The sequence below is a fragment of the Lissotriton helveticus genome, chromosome 2_1 (assembly GCF_964261635.1).
Source record: "Lissotriton helveticus chromosome 2_1, aLisHel1.1, whole genome shotgun sequence".
NCBI classification, from domain to species: Eukaryota; Metazoa; Chordata; class Amphibia; order Caudata; family Salamandridae; genus Lissotriton; species Lissotriton helveticus.
Genome location: NC_136059.1, coordinates 809,456,363 through 809,471,267, shown reverse-complemented (window position 1 = coordinate 809,471,267; position 14,905 = coordinate 809,456,363). Strand labels below are relative to the sequence as shown.

The 14,905-nt window shown below is 52.2% G+C and overlaps 1 long non-coding RNA gene and 1 pseudogene across 2 annotated transcripts in view; one reads left to right on the top strand and one right to left on the bottom strand.

Annotated features, from left to right (window-relative positions):
• The window catches only part of LOC144819116 (ubiquitin carboxyl-terminal hydrolase 22-A pseudogene), a 96,435-nt pseudogene extending 95,411 nt beyond the window's left edge, over positions 1-1,024 (bottom strand).
• Positions 1-14,905, top strand: part of LOC144819515 (uncharacterized) — a 509,138-nt gene that overhangs the window by 293,815 nt on the left and 200,418 nt on the right. The window lies entirely within an intron of this gene.

The following is a 14,905-nucleotide window of genomic DNA, read 5'->3' as shown; positions in this document are numbered from 1 at the left end:
CCCCCAAGGACATCCTTGGGGACCAACTTCCCAAACTATTACCTCCAGTCAGTCTCACACAACAGCATTGGTAAGTACTCGTACCAGGCCACGCCCGCTTAGCCCACCAATCTACAAACTCGCTCCCTGGCATGCTCTTGGATGGGGATAGAAGTCCCCTTCACTGCTGGGGGTCCTTTAGGGGCCACCTAGCCTAACTTTTACCTCCAGTAAGCCCCACGCAGAGGTATTGGTGAGAGGTAGACAAAGGCCATGCCCCCTTGGGGCGGAGCTAGCCGGCGTTCATGGTGGACGCTTAAGTGCGGAGCTCTGCGCTAGCGCTACCTAATATCCGTCCAATATCCTTCCACAGCGGCGAAACCTGTGAAATTCCGGCCGGGGCTGCCTCCCCTACCCCCTGCGGACCTCTGGCGTGACTTTTGAGGGGCTGCGTGCACCGGTTCCCCCGGCGCCGTCGCCGACCGAAGAGCCGCGGACCAGGCCGGGATCCCCGCACTGCCCTGGACGCCGAGGCCGCGCTGCGTCACCCGACGTGCGGCCCCGGCTAGAGGAAGCCCTGCTGTGGTGCGGGCGGCGTGGCCGGCGGGAGCTGAAGCCCATCCTGCGCTCCGCGATTTGCACTGCGGACCATTGCTGTGACCCCTGAACCCCTGGAGAGGAGCGGAGGCGCCGAGTGAGAGCCGGCGGCGAAACGGCCCGGCTGGGAACACACACGTGGCGCTCCCACGGGCGCCATTGCATGCTGCGGAGGGGCCCCGCCTGACGGCCTGAACACCTGGAAGGAGCCTCGCGGAGCAGCGGGTGGCTTTGGGACGGAGACCACTCAACACGAGCCTAGCTCTCTCGAGCACTGCACCCCCGAGCTGACTGGGGGTGTCCTGACATTGAGGCACCCGGAGGGGGACAGCAAGCGGCGAGTGCCTACCCTGGCCTGAGGCATTACTGGGCACGCAGGACTACACGCGACAGTGGACTGACCGCGTGGCCTCCGGTGCCGGTCTGTGCACGTGGTCAGCTCCCGCATTGTCCCATTGGGACACAATTGCAACTGTAAGGTCTGTGAACACTGGCCTCCCTATCAGCAGCAACGATGGGCAAGGGCGATAGGACGCAAACGAAACTTACGTTTGACCAGAGGAGACAGAAGGCGCTGGAGCCACCGGCGGCCCAGTCCCCGGGTGCAACTGCGGACACGAACACCGCGCTGTGCACAGAAATCAGAGGCATGCTCAACACGATGGAGAAAGGCCTACAGGATGGCATGACGGCCATCGGCACCAAGATTGACGCCCTGGCGTATCGAATGGATCGCATGACGGAGAGGGTGGATAAGCATGCGGAGAGGCTGGACATGGCGGAGCGCAGGCTGACGGAGGCGGAGGAGGCGCAGACAACGTGGGACGCTGACCGCAAGCAGTTTGGGAGGCTACTACAGGTGATACAAGAAAAGTCGGAGGACTTAGAGGCTCGCTCCAGGCGATCCAACATACGCGTCACGGGCGTGGCGGAGTCGACCCAGACAGGGAAAATGGAGCTATTTGTCGAGAAACTACTTAAAACTCTATTGGGGGACGACACCTTCTCTCCCATGTTCATAGTGGAGCGAGCCCACCGTTCCCTGGGCCCGAGGCCCGCTCCAGGGGCGAACCCTCGGCCGATAATAGCGAAACTCCTCAACTACAGGGACAGGGATGCTGCCCTCCGCGCTGCTCGAGAGAAGGGGGAGTTGCAGTACGAGGGAATGAACATTTCGCTATACCCTGACTTCACCGCCAAGGTACAGGAGGAGAGACGGAGATTCGTCCCCTATAAGCAGCAGCTCAGAGACCTGGGCCTGGACTATGCCATGTTGTATCCGGCACGGCTGCGCATCAACAGGCAGGGCCACTCACATTTCTTCACCGACCCGAAGGAGCTGCAAAAATCCCTGAAGCAGTGGATTAAGGAGCATAAGGAGAGCCGGACGGCGCCTCCGGAGGAGGGCGCTGACAACGAGGATATGGATGAGCAGGACTAGTGTGATGGAGGGGCGCAGTGGTCTCTCCTGAGGACCTGGCCACTTGAGGACTTGCCATGGCCACAGACTCTTGGCCCGGGGGATGCCCAATCTGGGCTCTCCACTGCAGTGAGCGGACATCTGGACATGGTACCACGGGTGAGATCTGTACGGGCCACACGGGTTTAGGTAATGGGCGGCACTCTCTATGACTCAACTAGCCTGCCCGGGGGTGGTGTTGATAACGGCCCACGACAGGGAGGGTTCGATGGGGTCTGGGGGGGGGGGGGCGGTAAGGCGGGTACGATATTGCTCTTGTTACTTAAAAGCCGCACTGGCAAAAGGGGGCGCTGGCGTAGGGGCGGCCAAAAGACATTGCGCAGAAGCGACGACCGGACGTTGGTCGATTGAGACATTGAGCGTGCTACCTCTGCCCTGGCGCTCATAGTGCTTGCGGCTCTACTTGAGACTGCTTGGGGAAGTTTGAAGATGGGTGGGGGGGGTGAATGTAGGGATTTCGGTCATACCAGGTTGGGGTTGGTTGACTGTGGGCGGTGGGGGGCGATGGGGGTTCTGAGTTCGGGGAAGTTTGGGATGTTTGGGGTAAGGTCCGACATGTGCTCTACAATGTTTTGTACTATAGGATGGGTGGGCGGCTGCTGTCACTGGTGCGGGGGGGTCCTTGTCGCGGCACTACAGTTGTTGTACTCCTCCATTGTTAATGGCTGACACACCACTGGCAGACACACTGAGCGATACCGAGTCCCTCAGGGCTCTTACCTGGAATGTGAGGGGTTTGAATGATTATCGGAAACTCCGTAAGGTGCTACACTATCTACAGAGACACCACATAGACCTAGCGCTGCTGCAGGAAACGCATCTGCCCAACACCAGTAAGATGCTAATGCACAGGGGGATCCAGGGTCACTCCACTTACGCAGGCTTCACCACCCATGCCAGAGGGGTCCTCACCTGGGTCAATCCGAAGTCCAAGCTATCCCTCGCCCTGGTAAAGGCGGACCCGGAGGGGAGGTTTTTGTTAAGCAAGTGCACGGGCAAGGGACTTAACCTGCTGGTCATGAATGTCTATGGCCCGAACTATGACTCCCCTGAATTTTATACAACGGTTGCGGACCATTGTACTGAATGGGCCGCTGGTACTATGATCTGTGGTGGGGACTTCAATTTCACCTTTAGCCCTGAGCTGGATAGGTCTGCGGGCCCTGCCAGGCGCCCGGCGGCGGCTGCGCAGTGCATGCAGGCAGAAATGCTGAGACTGGGTCTGGTAGATGTGTGGAGGGATAGGAATAGCGCTAAGGGGGGGTACACGCATTACTCAGCTTACCACAATATCCATACCAGGATTGACTACTGGCTGGCTTCACACTACCTGCTCACTATGGTCAGGGGCTGCAGTGTGCTTCCCCGCACTCTGTCGGACCACTCACCGGTGCTGTTGGCGTTGCGTACTCCCCAGCAGAGAATCCCGCCATTTACGTGGCGATTTCCACCCTACTCGCTGCTGGATGAGGCTTTCAGGGCTGACCTGGGGGAGGACATAGACACCTTCTTCGACACCAATCTGGGATCAGTGGACAGCTTTGGGACGGTTTGGGAGTCATTTAAGGTGTACGTGCGGGGGGTGGTCATGGCGAAACACTCAGGGGTGCTAAAGGCAATTAGAAACAGGCTGAAATATCTGGAGGGGCAGATAGCGGACTACGAACGCCGCCAGCTGCTTGACCCGACCCTGCCTGGTGATGAGACCCTGCAAGACCTTTTGAGTGAGTTCCACGAGGAAGCTGACAGAGAAGTGCGACATTTAGGGAAATACGCGACTGCGCGCGCGTATGGCGAAGGGGACCGCCCGGGGGCACTGCTTGCCAGGATTATGAAAGGCACTAGGCGCAAACAGGTCATCGCGGAAATGCGTACCTCAGGGGGGGAGACGCTCACGGAGGAGACACACATTCTGGCGGAATTCAGGAGATTCTATGAGGAGCTCTACACCACTAAAATCTCCGGGGTCGAGGACCAAATTGACAACTACCTCGACTATATCAGGATGCCATTCCTTGAGAATTGGCAGAGGGAATTTCTGATGTCCCCCGTACAACGTGAGGAGATATCTGATGCACTGGCTACCATGAGAGCGGATAGCGCCCCCGGGATAGATGGTCTGACGGTGGCCTTTTACAAGGCGTATAAGGATAAGTTGCTACCCCACCTCTCCACCCTCTTTGCCGAAATCTGCGAGAACGGCGCTATGCCGCACTCCATGCGCGAGGCACTGATTGTCACCATACTCAAACCTGGTAAGCCCAGCGACCAGCCAGGCTCGTACCGCCCACTGTCCCTTCTTAATGTTGACGCTAAGCTCTATGCAAAGGTGCTGGCTACCAGGCTGGCACTAGTGGCGCCGGGGTTGGTAGCCCCGGAGCAGGCTGGGTTTATCCCGGCCAGGAATCTCACTTACAATATCCGTACGGTCATGGGAGCCATGCAGCATACTAGGCAAGACACTAAGGCCATTGCAGTCTTTCTTGACATGGAGAAGGCCTTTGACTCTGTGGAGTGGCCCTTCATGCGCAAGGTGCTGCAAAAGTTGGGGCTAGGAGGACTTTTCCTCCAACTGCTGGGCGCCCTCTATCACGAGCCCACGGCCAGAGTTAGATTGGGGGATGCAGTCTCGGAGCCGATCTCCATCACCAGGGGCACAAGACAGGGATGCCCCCTTTCCCCGCTACTCTACGCCCTTGTGGCAGAGCCACTGGCGTGTGCGATTCGGGAATACCACTCGTATGAAGCCATCAACTACCCCACCTACAAAATGGGCATTTCCACATATGCGGATGACACCCTGCTTTATGTCAGGGACCCGGCCAATAACCTCGCGTCGGTGCTGAGGGAAGTGGTGAGGTTCGGCGCGCTCTCCGGACTGAAGGTTAACTGGGCGAAATCAGTTGCCTTCCCACTAACCCCAGTCACGGTCCCCTTCGAGATGGACTACCCGCTCCAATGGTCCACTGAACCGATAAGGTATCTAGGCATCATGCTCCACACGGACCCTGAAGTTATGCTGAGGGAAAACTACGGGGTTGCTTACAGCAAACTAGCGGATGACGTGGAGCTCTGGATTAAACTCCCGTTATCCCTGATGGGGAGGATCGCCTTAATGAAAATGGTCATTCTCCCAAGGTTTCTGTTCCTGTTCAATAATCTCCCGATTGTGCTCTCGAAAGCCTTCTTTGCAACCCTGAACAAACTCTTGGTGCGACTAGCGTGGGCCGGGAAACAACCTAGGGTGCAGTGGAAGGTACTGCAATTACCGTATGAGCAGGGGGGCTTAGCTGCCCCGGACCTGGAACGCTACTACAGGATAGCGCAGGCCTCCCACCTCCACACCTGGATACATGGCAGCCGTGATGTTCCGCACGTGATACTGGAGCGGCTGTTTGCGGACCCTACTCCGCTTCCTGCTACCATTTGTGGCCCGCAAGACCGCAGAGTTGGCGTACTAGACTCCCTCCTGTCTACCAACCATGCATGGCATTCTATTCTGCAGAGGCAAAATAAAGTACTAATGTACGCTCCCAACATGCCTCTACAATGGGCGCTCTGGCTACCAACCTTGGCGGAACCGGGAGTCCATAGGGCCCTTCACGCATTGGGTGCTCTTACTTTGGGGGACCTATTCGAGCATGGACAGGTGAAGACGTGGGCACAGATCTCACATCGGAGGGAGAGCCCCACACTGCTCCAACGCTTTCAGTACCATCGGGTCCGTAGCGCCCTGCTGGAGCTGCTGGGCCCCGATATGGAGGAACCCCCTGCGGTCCCGGAACTGGTGTATATCATTGACGCCGTCTCACCAAAGAAGCTCATTACTAGATTATACAGGATAGGGCACGAGCACACGGCCCTGCTCTACACGAGGGCGAGACTGGCCTGGCAGACTGACTTGGATACACACGTCGATGACAGCATGTGGGCCTACTGCTGTGCGGCCACCAGGCGCCTTTCCCTGAACGGGAGGCACCGGTTGATCCACTTTAAGTTCTTACAAAGGGTATACCACACGCCGGAGAGGCTCCATAGGTTCGGTCTCCGTGACACCCCACACTGCGAGAGGTGCCGGGCTCGGGTTGCGGACTTCCTGCACATGGCCTGGGGCTGCCCGGGAGTCCAGAGGTATTGGGCCAGCGTGTTCGCTGAATTGAGCGCCATAGTGGAATTGGACCTAGCTATGGACCCAGCCCTTGCTCTACTGGGGTACACAAAATCGATCCCAGTCGCGGTTCGGAAACTGGTGAGCGTGGGACTGCTCCTAGCGAAGAGGGTGGTCGCATTATGCTGGATGAGGGGGCCATTACCTACGCTCAAGCGATGGGTTAGCGACATGAAATACTGCAATACGCAGTCGGACACATACAGTGAGCTCCTACCGCCCGGGGGTCGCCCCAAGAACTACTGGGGGCTGTACCAGACCTACTTGTCCTCCAGGCTGGACGGGGAAGTCTCGGGGGAGGGGGAGGGGGGAGACAGAGGGAGTGACGTGCCAGAGCCATCGGATACACATGACTAGGGTGCTCCTCCGCATGACTAATGTACTGTAATGGGGGGGATTCTCCATCCTACTAGCAGTGAGAACAGGGGGGCGGCATTCCGGGCAGGGGGAGGGCGGCAGGCCGCACTAGCTACCACAGGTGATAGAGACGGCCACAGGCGACTCGGGGAGCACGAATGAGGGACCAGTTGAGTGGAGGGGGGCGTTCAGAGGGTTGGGGTTGGTTGGGGGGGGGGGGGGAAATATAAAACTGTTTGCTTTGCCAATTTATTTGAATTGCACACTACTTTGCAGATGGTCCGAGCCCACGGAGGAGGCCCGTCCCCGGCAGACCTCCAACGAACTTTCACACTGGACTCTATGGTGTTAATGTGTCATGGTATTTGTACTTGTTGTCGCATGGAGACCTGTTGCCGGCCCGGGATGGGTTGTAGGCAAGTGACTGCGTATACATTGTGCTGTGCTTTTTCATAATAAATATAATAAAAAAAAAAAAAAAAAAAAAAAAGGCCATGCCCCCTTTCTCCACCACTGTGCAAATGCGCACCTTGGCACGTTGTAAGTTGGGGTACTAATTTAACTTGAATCCTGATGGTCCCTGGGGTCCAGCTAGCCCACCAGGTACCTCCAGCAAATGCCACAGAGCTGTGTTGCAGAGAGGTGTAACAAGCATTTACAATGCAAGGGTTTCGCCTTTGCAAAAGTTAGAGCTATTTGCATAGTAAATGACAACATTTTTATTTATGTGTTGGTTTGGAAAACAGATAAATAAATGGCATTGTCATTTACAATGCCAATAGCTTAATCTCTCGCAAATGCCACACACACACACCCACAGAGAGCCCCCACACACAGAGCCCCCCCACACACACACAGAGCCCCTCACACACACCCACAGAGCCCCCCACACACACACCCACACAGAGCCCCCCTCACACACCCACACAGAGCCCCCCCCACACGCTGCGCTGGGGCAAGCAAGGGAGACAACTCTCGGATGCAAGTATCTTCAGAGAATAGTTACTGCTTGTGCACAAGGAGCTGAGGCAAGGAGATACACCGATGTACACTCAACTGAGAGCATCGCTAGTGTTTGTCCTTGCACTGTAATCTCAAGGCGCTGGAGCGAGGATTAGATCAGTATCAAGCCTCCTGCAAGGATTGCTAGTGACTGTCCCTTTCGCACGAACCTCAAGACGCTGGACAAGAAGATGGAACGAGACACCAGCCTCTAGAGAGGACCGCTCGTGCTTGTCCTCAGAGGGTGTTCTGAGGTCGCTGGAGCAAGGCAGCCCGCTCGCAGACACAAGTTCTTGAAAGGATCAATGCTGTTTGTTTGTCCTTGCGCAGTGTCCTCAAGGCGCTGGACTCTGTCGCACGGGAAACAGCATTCAGACACCAGACACTTGAGAGAATCGCTCGTGTCTGTCCTCTGAGAGTGTTCTCAAGGCGCTGGAGCATGGGAACTGCTCGTAGACACAAGCTCTTGAAAGGATCGATATTGCGTGTCCTTGCAGTGTCCTCAATGCGCTGAAGCACAGCACACAGCGCTCAGACACAAGCCTCCTGGGAGGATCGACACTGCTTGTTGTTTACAGTGACCTCAAGGCGCTGGAGCAAGGAGACTGCACTGAGGCACAAACCTCCCGAGTCGGACGCTAGTGCGTCTCTTCGCACAGTTTCCGCAAGAAACTGGATCAAGGGAGTCAGCACTCAGGTACAATCGTTTTGTGGGGATTTCTACTGCTCGTCCTCGCACGGTGACCCCCAGGCGCGGGGGTACGGGTGACAGGACCGGAGCAAAGGAGACAGCAGCACCACACGACTCCTAAAACTGTGTCTACCTCTTGTCCTTCCACCGTGACCTCCAGGCGCTGGAGGGTGAAAGGTAGCACTAACACACACGCCCCCTGACATGATCTCTACTGCTTGTTCTTGCAGGGAGACCTCGCGGCGCTGTAGCACGGTGACAGCAGCGGCATGCAAGCATTTCAAGATGATTGCTACTGCTTGTCCTTGCACAGTGACCTCCAGGCGCTACAGCATGGCTGCAGCGGTCAGGCACAATATTCTTGATAGGGTCGGAACTGGTTGTTCTTGCACATTGTCTTCAAGGCGCTGGAGCGGGGAGATTGTACTAAATCACAAGCCGTCTTAGAGGATCACTGCTGCTTGTCCTGGCAATGCTCAAGGCATTGAAGCATTAGAGGCATTCCTAAGACACAAGCCGCCTCAGAGAATCGCTACTGCATCTCCTTGCACAGTGACCTCAGGGCGCTACAGCATTGGGACGGGAGAGGGAAACACTCCTTTCACAATGACCTCAAGGTGCTGGACTAAGGAGACTGCACTAAGACACAAGCCGCCTCAGGGGATCGGTACTGCTTGACCTTGTGCAATATCCTCGGGGCGGGAATGGACAGCGGGAGGGGGGGCGGGAACGGGCACACGGACAGCGGGAGGGGGTATCGGGCACACGGACAGCGGGTGGGGGGGGTGGGGGAAGACAGGACAGCAAGCCATCTTAGAGGATCAATACTGCTTGTCCTGGCAATGCTCAAGGCATTGAAGCATTAGAGGCATTACTAAGACACAAGCCGCCTCAGAGAATCCCTACTGCTTCTCCTTGCACAGTGACCTCAGGGCGCTACAGCATTGGGACGGGAGAGGGAAACACTCTCTTAAGAGGATCGATACTGTTTGTCCTTTCACAATGACTTCAAGGCGCTGGACTAAGGAGACTGCACTAAGACACAAGCCGCCTCAGGGGATCGCTACTGCTTGACCTTGTGCAATATCCTCGGGGGGGCGGGAACGGACAGCGGTCGGGGGGGCGGGAACGGACAGCGGGGGTATGATTAGGGATGGACAATGCAAGCCCAAGCATAGACATGGCTCACCATACATCCACTACAATAAGCAAGCTGATTAAGTGCCTAGACACCGCCGGGTATATGTAGCGCTATACAAATTTTCTCTAGCATGGGTCACAGCATCACTTTCTTGCTTCGCCAATCTCTAGTAAAGAGTACATAACATTAAGAGTAAATAAATAAAATCTTAACGGTAAAAATGTATTTTGTATTTCAGCAGCCAGTGCAGTAGTATTTCGTAGTGCAGGCCACACGACATACAAGGCCAGTAGCTGATCAGAGACGCTACCACACTTGGCCCGCTCATGGTGCGCCGCCATGCTGCAAACTTCACGCCCGTGCACACACCGTGGTCTGACACCTTCCCTCCCCGGCATCTGAGAGAACACTCCGGTCAACATAAAAGTTGGTCCACACTCAAAGACACACTACTCGACCCTTAGCATGCGCAACACCATCAAAATAAAAGCGCCCTTACGTTCCCCGATGCCTTCATGATGCCTCGTCCACAGCCAGCGAGGAAAAGGAAGCACGAGGCCCGACGCGGGAGTCAAGAGGGGGGGGGGCGAACAAAGACACGGACAGCGGGAGGGGGGACGGACAGCGGGATACAACCATGCGGGACCAAGACGATCGAAGAAATTAGGGAAAACAGCCATGAAAAGAAAAAAAAAAGTACACGCCCACAGTGGACACGTCTTCATGACGTGAGCAGAAAGCGAAAAATTCTCGGGAACACCCACGAATCTGCTCCGTGAATGACGGACAGATCTCTCTTCCAATGGCTAGCCTCCATTTATGGAGCTAGCCAATGGAAGAGAGGGGCGGGATTAGGCCAACTATCTGTTCTCAAAAGATTTCGCCTTGCGCGAAACGCTGCTTGCGCAGCTTTTCGCCAAGTCGAAACCTAAAAAGGGGCATGGCCTGGGCCGACGCAGACCTGTGGCGCTTACTAGAGGTACCTGGTGGGCTAGTTGGCCCCCAGGGGCCCTCAGGATTGAAGGACAATTAATTCCCCAACTTAAAATACGCCACAAGGCATGTTTGCACACGTCGTCTCAGGTTCTGCCCCTTCCCTTCACCACTGTGTAAACACGCCCGTGGCTTATTTCAAGTTAGGGGATTAAGTCCCTTTGAATCTTGAGGGGCCCTGGGGTCCAACTAGCCCACCAGGTACCTCCAGTAAGTGCCATAGAGCTGCACTGCAGAGAGGTGTAAAAAGGGGCGTGGCCTGGGCCACCTCTCTGCAACGCAGCACAGAGGCGCATCTGGAGGTACCTGGTGGGCTAGTTGGCCCCCAGGGACTCTCAGGAGTCAGAGGGGACTTAATTCCCCAACTTAAAACGGGCCACAGGGCGTGTTTGCACACATGTCACCTCAGGCCCCGACCCCCTCCAAGACTGTGCAAACGCACCACGTGGCGTGTTTTAAGTTGGGGGATTAAGTCCCCTTGAAGCCTAAGGGTCCCTGGGGTCCAACTAGCCCACCAGGTACCTCCAGTAAGCGCCACAGAGCTGAGTTGTAGAGATGTGTAAAAAGGGGCGTGGCCTCTGAGTACCTCTCTGCAACGCAGCTCCCTGGCACATACTGGAGGTACCCGGTGGGCTACTCCCTACTCCATGACCTTCCAGACTCCACACTCGCAGTTCTTAGATGCATCCTACATTCTGCAGCACGTCTCATCCAGGGCTTGAAGAAACATGATTATGTCACCCCCATCCTGATGGAACTCCAGTGGCTCCCCTTGTCAGTCCATACATCTTCAAAACCAGCTACATCATTTCCACAGCTATCACAATTGGCACGCCCACTTATCTTGCAGAAAGGTTCTCCATTTCTGGTGGATCTCAGACACACACAGTAAGGACATCCTCAGGCTCCAGTCTAAAAAGTGAAGAAGAAAAAAAGCTAGACAGCAGGCATTTCCATTTACACACCCAGGATCAGGAATAACATCCCCACATCCATCAAGACCACCCCAACACTACTCCCATTTTGAAAATAGTTGAAGAATCACCTCTTTAAAAAACATTACATTATAATGTCTGAATCATCCACAACCCCGCTTCCTCTCCTCCACTCGCTGACTTTATGCTTGTCTTTGAGTATGTACAGCCAAACCTTTTGGCTAGATTTGAGCTATAGAAATACTATATACATACATATAGGCATATATTGAATAACAATAAACCTATTTTGTTGAGATCACTCAATAAAATGCTTGATATAATGAGACATTTTAATGTTAAACTAATTTACCTATAACACGTTGTGAGTGGTTACAATTAACAAACAGAACTTCATTTTATCTGTTTAATTGAAATTAACTCAGTTATTGATAGAATCTCCAGAACCAAACTACAAAAAAAATACATCAAATACTTGTGATTGTTATCAATGTAGGCTTCATAAATTTGATTCCTGTTGAGGAAAGAGTGTACAAGAGTGAGATCAAGTCAGCTATGTGGAAAAAAGAGTGAAATGTCCATATCGGGGTGACGTATTACTATTATGAAAACTCTCATGTCTTGTCTTGTAAGTCTGTAAATAATTGTAAATAATTGTCAGCATTATATAGACTGTAAAAGTGTTCTGCGCTCATTTGATGCTTAAGTTAAGTTAGTAGGTCACCATATTGGAATTATGTCAGGTGTCTATGTAATTTCTTGGTAGGCTGTGTCATGGTAAAGATGAATGTCATATTGAAGGTATGAACATATTTCTAAAGTACACAGTTATATATCAAATGGAGATGGATATAGATTTTTATTTTAGTTTTCAGTCAGCAATCCTTTCTACCAAAAACCTTAGGAATAAACACTAGAGTATATTTCAATATTTTTGTTGCTAATGCCCCAGAGTTTTCAAGTTTCCTTGAAATTCAGGAATAGCATAAAACTGAACTCTGCAAAAAATCATTTACCAGAAACTATTCCTGTGGTTATCACAATCAATGATTGACCTCAATCTTCTGGACGTCAGTGATGCACTGGGGCCAATTCACAGAGGGAAATCTTAATATGTAGATTTACTACCAGTAAATTTACGCTTGCATTTTGAATATCTTTACAACTTTTGGCTGTTCATGATTTTCAAGTGAAACATTACTCACTAAAGCAGACTGACATGTTTCAACCCTCTTAAATTGAGAGTGGTGATACTAAAAACATCATATTCGACCAAAACGTTACTACTAGTAGTGCCTTTATGACCGTATTTGGTGTTTCTCACACTTGGCAGATACTCCACAGTAGGGGTGGAAATCTACCTATGGCAAAGAATAGGGAGAAGTGTAAATGGTCATTACACTTTTTAAAAATATTTACATTTTGAGTCTGATTAATTGTATGTATTTATTTTAAATGCAGAACAGTATTAAAAAAGTTACACCGTTAATAACCTAATTTAAAATTAAACATTTAATTATGTAGAATACATAAATTAAAAGACAGTATTTTTCTGGAGATTACATTTAAAAAAACTGCCACCTTTTGTAAAGAAATATTTTTCCTATGTATTAAAATTTTTAAAAAGGAATAAATCACATTAAATTTAAGTAACTTAATTATTGTATTAATAATAATGTCACATTAATTTTTAAATGTAAAAAAGGTTAATAAAATCTTTTAAATTAAATATGTATGTCTATATACTTTTTTAAAACATTAAATGAAATTAATTTAGATGTTGAAATAATTACATTAATGTCATTATTTTCTAAGGAGGGTGTTGCGTTGCAGCACTCGTGGTTGGCCATCTGTGGGGCTGAACTTACTCCAACTGATAGGTGAAGTACATTCACAGCTGTTTTGGTTCCTTTTTGGCTGCAGGAACTATAAAAGGGCAGTTTGTGAATAGCTATGGTCTTACTTTTTTTCCCTAAACCCATTCCTAACCCTGCCTTAAACCCTCCCTGCTGCTCCCTTAACCCCTTGTATGCCGAGGTTGTAATGCTTACGTCTTCGGCTGTGGCTTTGATGTGCCAAGGATGTAACTGTTACATCCTCTGCACACCAGCCAGATATCCCTCAGCTGTAAACAGCAGAGGGATTTCCTTTTTAGTTTTTCAGCCTCTTGAGCTTTGGAAGAGCTTCCCCATCATCCCGATACATTTTGGTTTTACAAAGTAATGACAATCTTGTGCATGGTGTGCTGACGTCATTACATTGGCAGTGAATCTGAAAAGAGCTGATCTGCCCATTTCAGTTTCACTGATTCGGTGATTGTTGAGGTATCTCAGATCCCGGGGACCAAAACACAGGGGAGAGGTATCATTGGAAATGGGAGAATATCCCCATTCCGAGGATACTCTTCCTTAGTGGATCCCTGCCTGGGGCTCGCCTCAGGAGGGAGATCTGAAAACAGGGATCCACCACTAGACACCAGGGAGAGGAGAGTGGCCTCTTGGGCAAGGGGCTCTGCTCCCCTAACTATCTTTTGCTTATTTAGTCTTTCTGGCCCCCCGGGGGAGGCAGGAAGCCCACTAGGAATCAGGGATTCTTTTTAATGTAAATTTTGGGGTTGGGGCTGCCCTGAATGTGTATTGTAATGCCCCCATGCCTGCCAGAGATAGGCACAGTCTTTCTGTACGCCCTGGGGGGGGCAGATGGAGGCAATAGCCTACTATATGCCCCCCTCCAAGGGGGGCAGAAAGCCCACTAGGAACCAGGCATTACATTTTTATGTAAATTTAGGGGTGCGGCTGGCCAGAATGGGCATGCCAATGCACCCGCCACCCAAGAAAAAATAGCCAGGTCTTTTCGCCCCCTCAGTGGGCAGAAAGTCCACTAAGCACCAGGGAGTATTTTCTTTAGCCAGAGTAGGGGTGGGAGCTGCCCAGAATAGACATGCTAATGCCCCCACCCTACTCAAAAACAAAATGGACACCATCTTTCTGCTCCCCTGGGGGGACATATGGGGTCAATAGACCTGATCTACACCCCGAGAAGGGCAGAGAGCCCACTGGGCACTAGGGACTTTTTTGTTTGGATGTTAGGGGTAGGGGCTTCCCAGCATGGGCATGCCAATGCCTTCCCCCAAAAAATAACCATTGTCTTTCTTCCTCCCGGGAAGAAGTTGTAGGCAAACGCCCCAGATCTTCAAAAGTCCACTAGGCTCCAGGGATATTTTATGGGCATGTCAGTAAATGGTCCCTCAGGCAAGGGTTGCTCCTATTGTTTTTTTGTTCACACATTTTGGCCATTTCTCTCAGTGATATTTTTAGGCTCATCTGCCTCAGAGGGGGACAGAAAACCACTAGACTCTAGCAAAAGTTTCTGCATGTGTATCAACTGGAATTCAGCTGACGGACTGTGTATGCTGGCATTTGGCTGGCTGTGTGTGAACCTGCATTTTGCTGGCGGTGTGTGTGGATTTGCACTTAGCTCGCAGTGTGTGTGGACTAGCGCTTGGCTGGAAGTGTGTGTGGACTGTTGCTTGGCCAGAGGATTGCGTAGTTGGCACATGTCT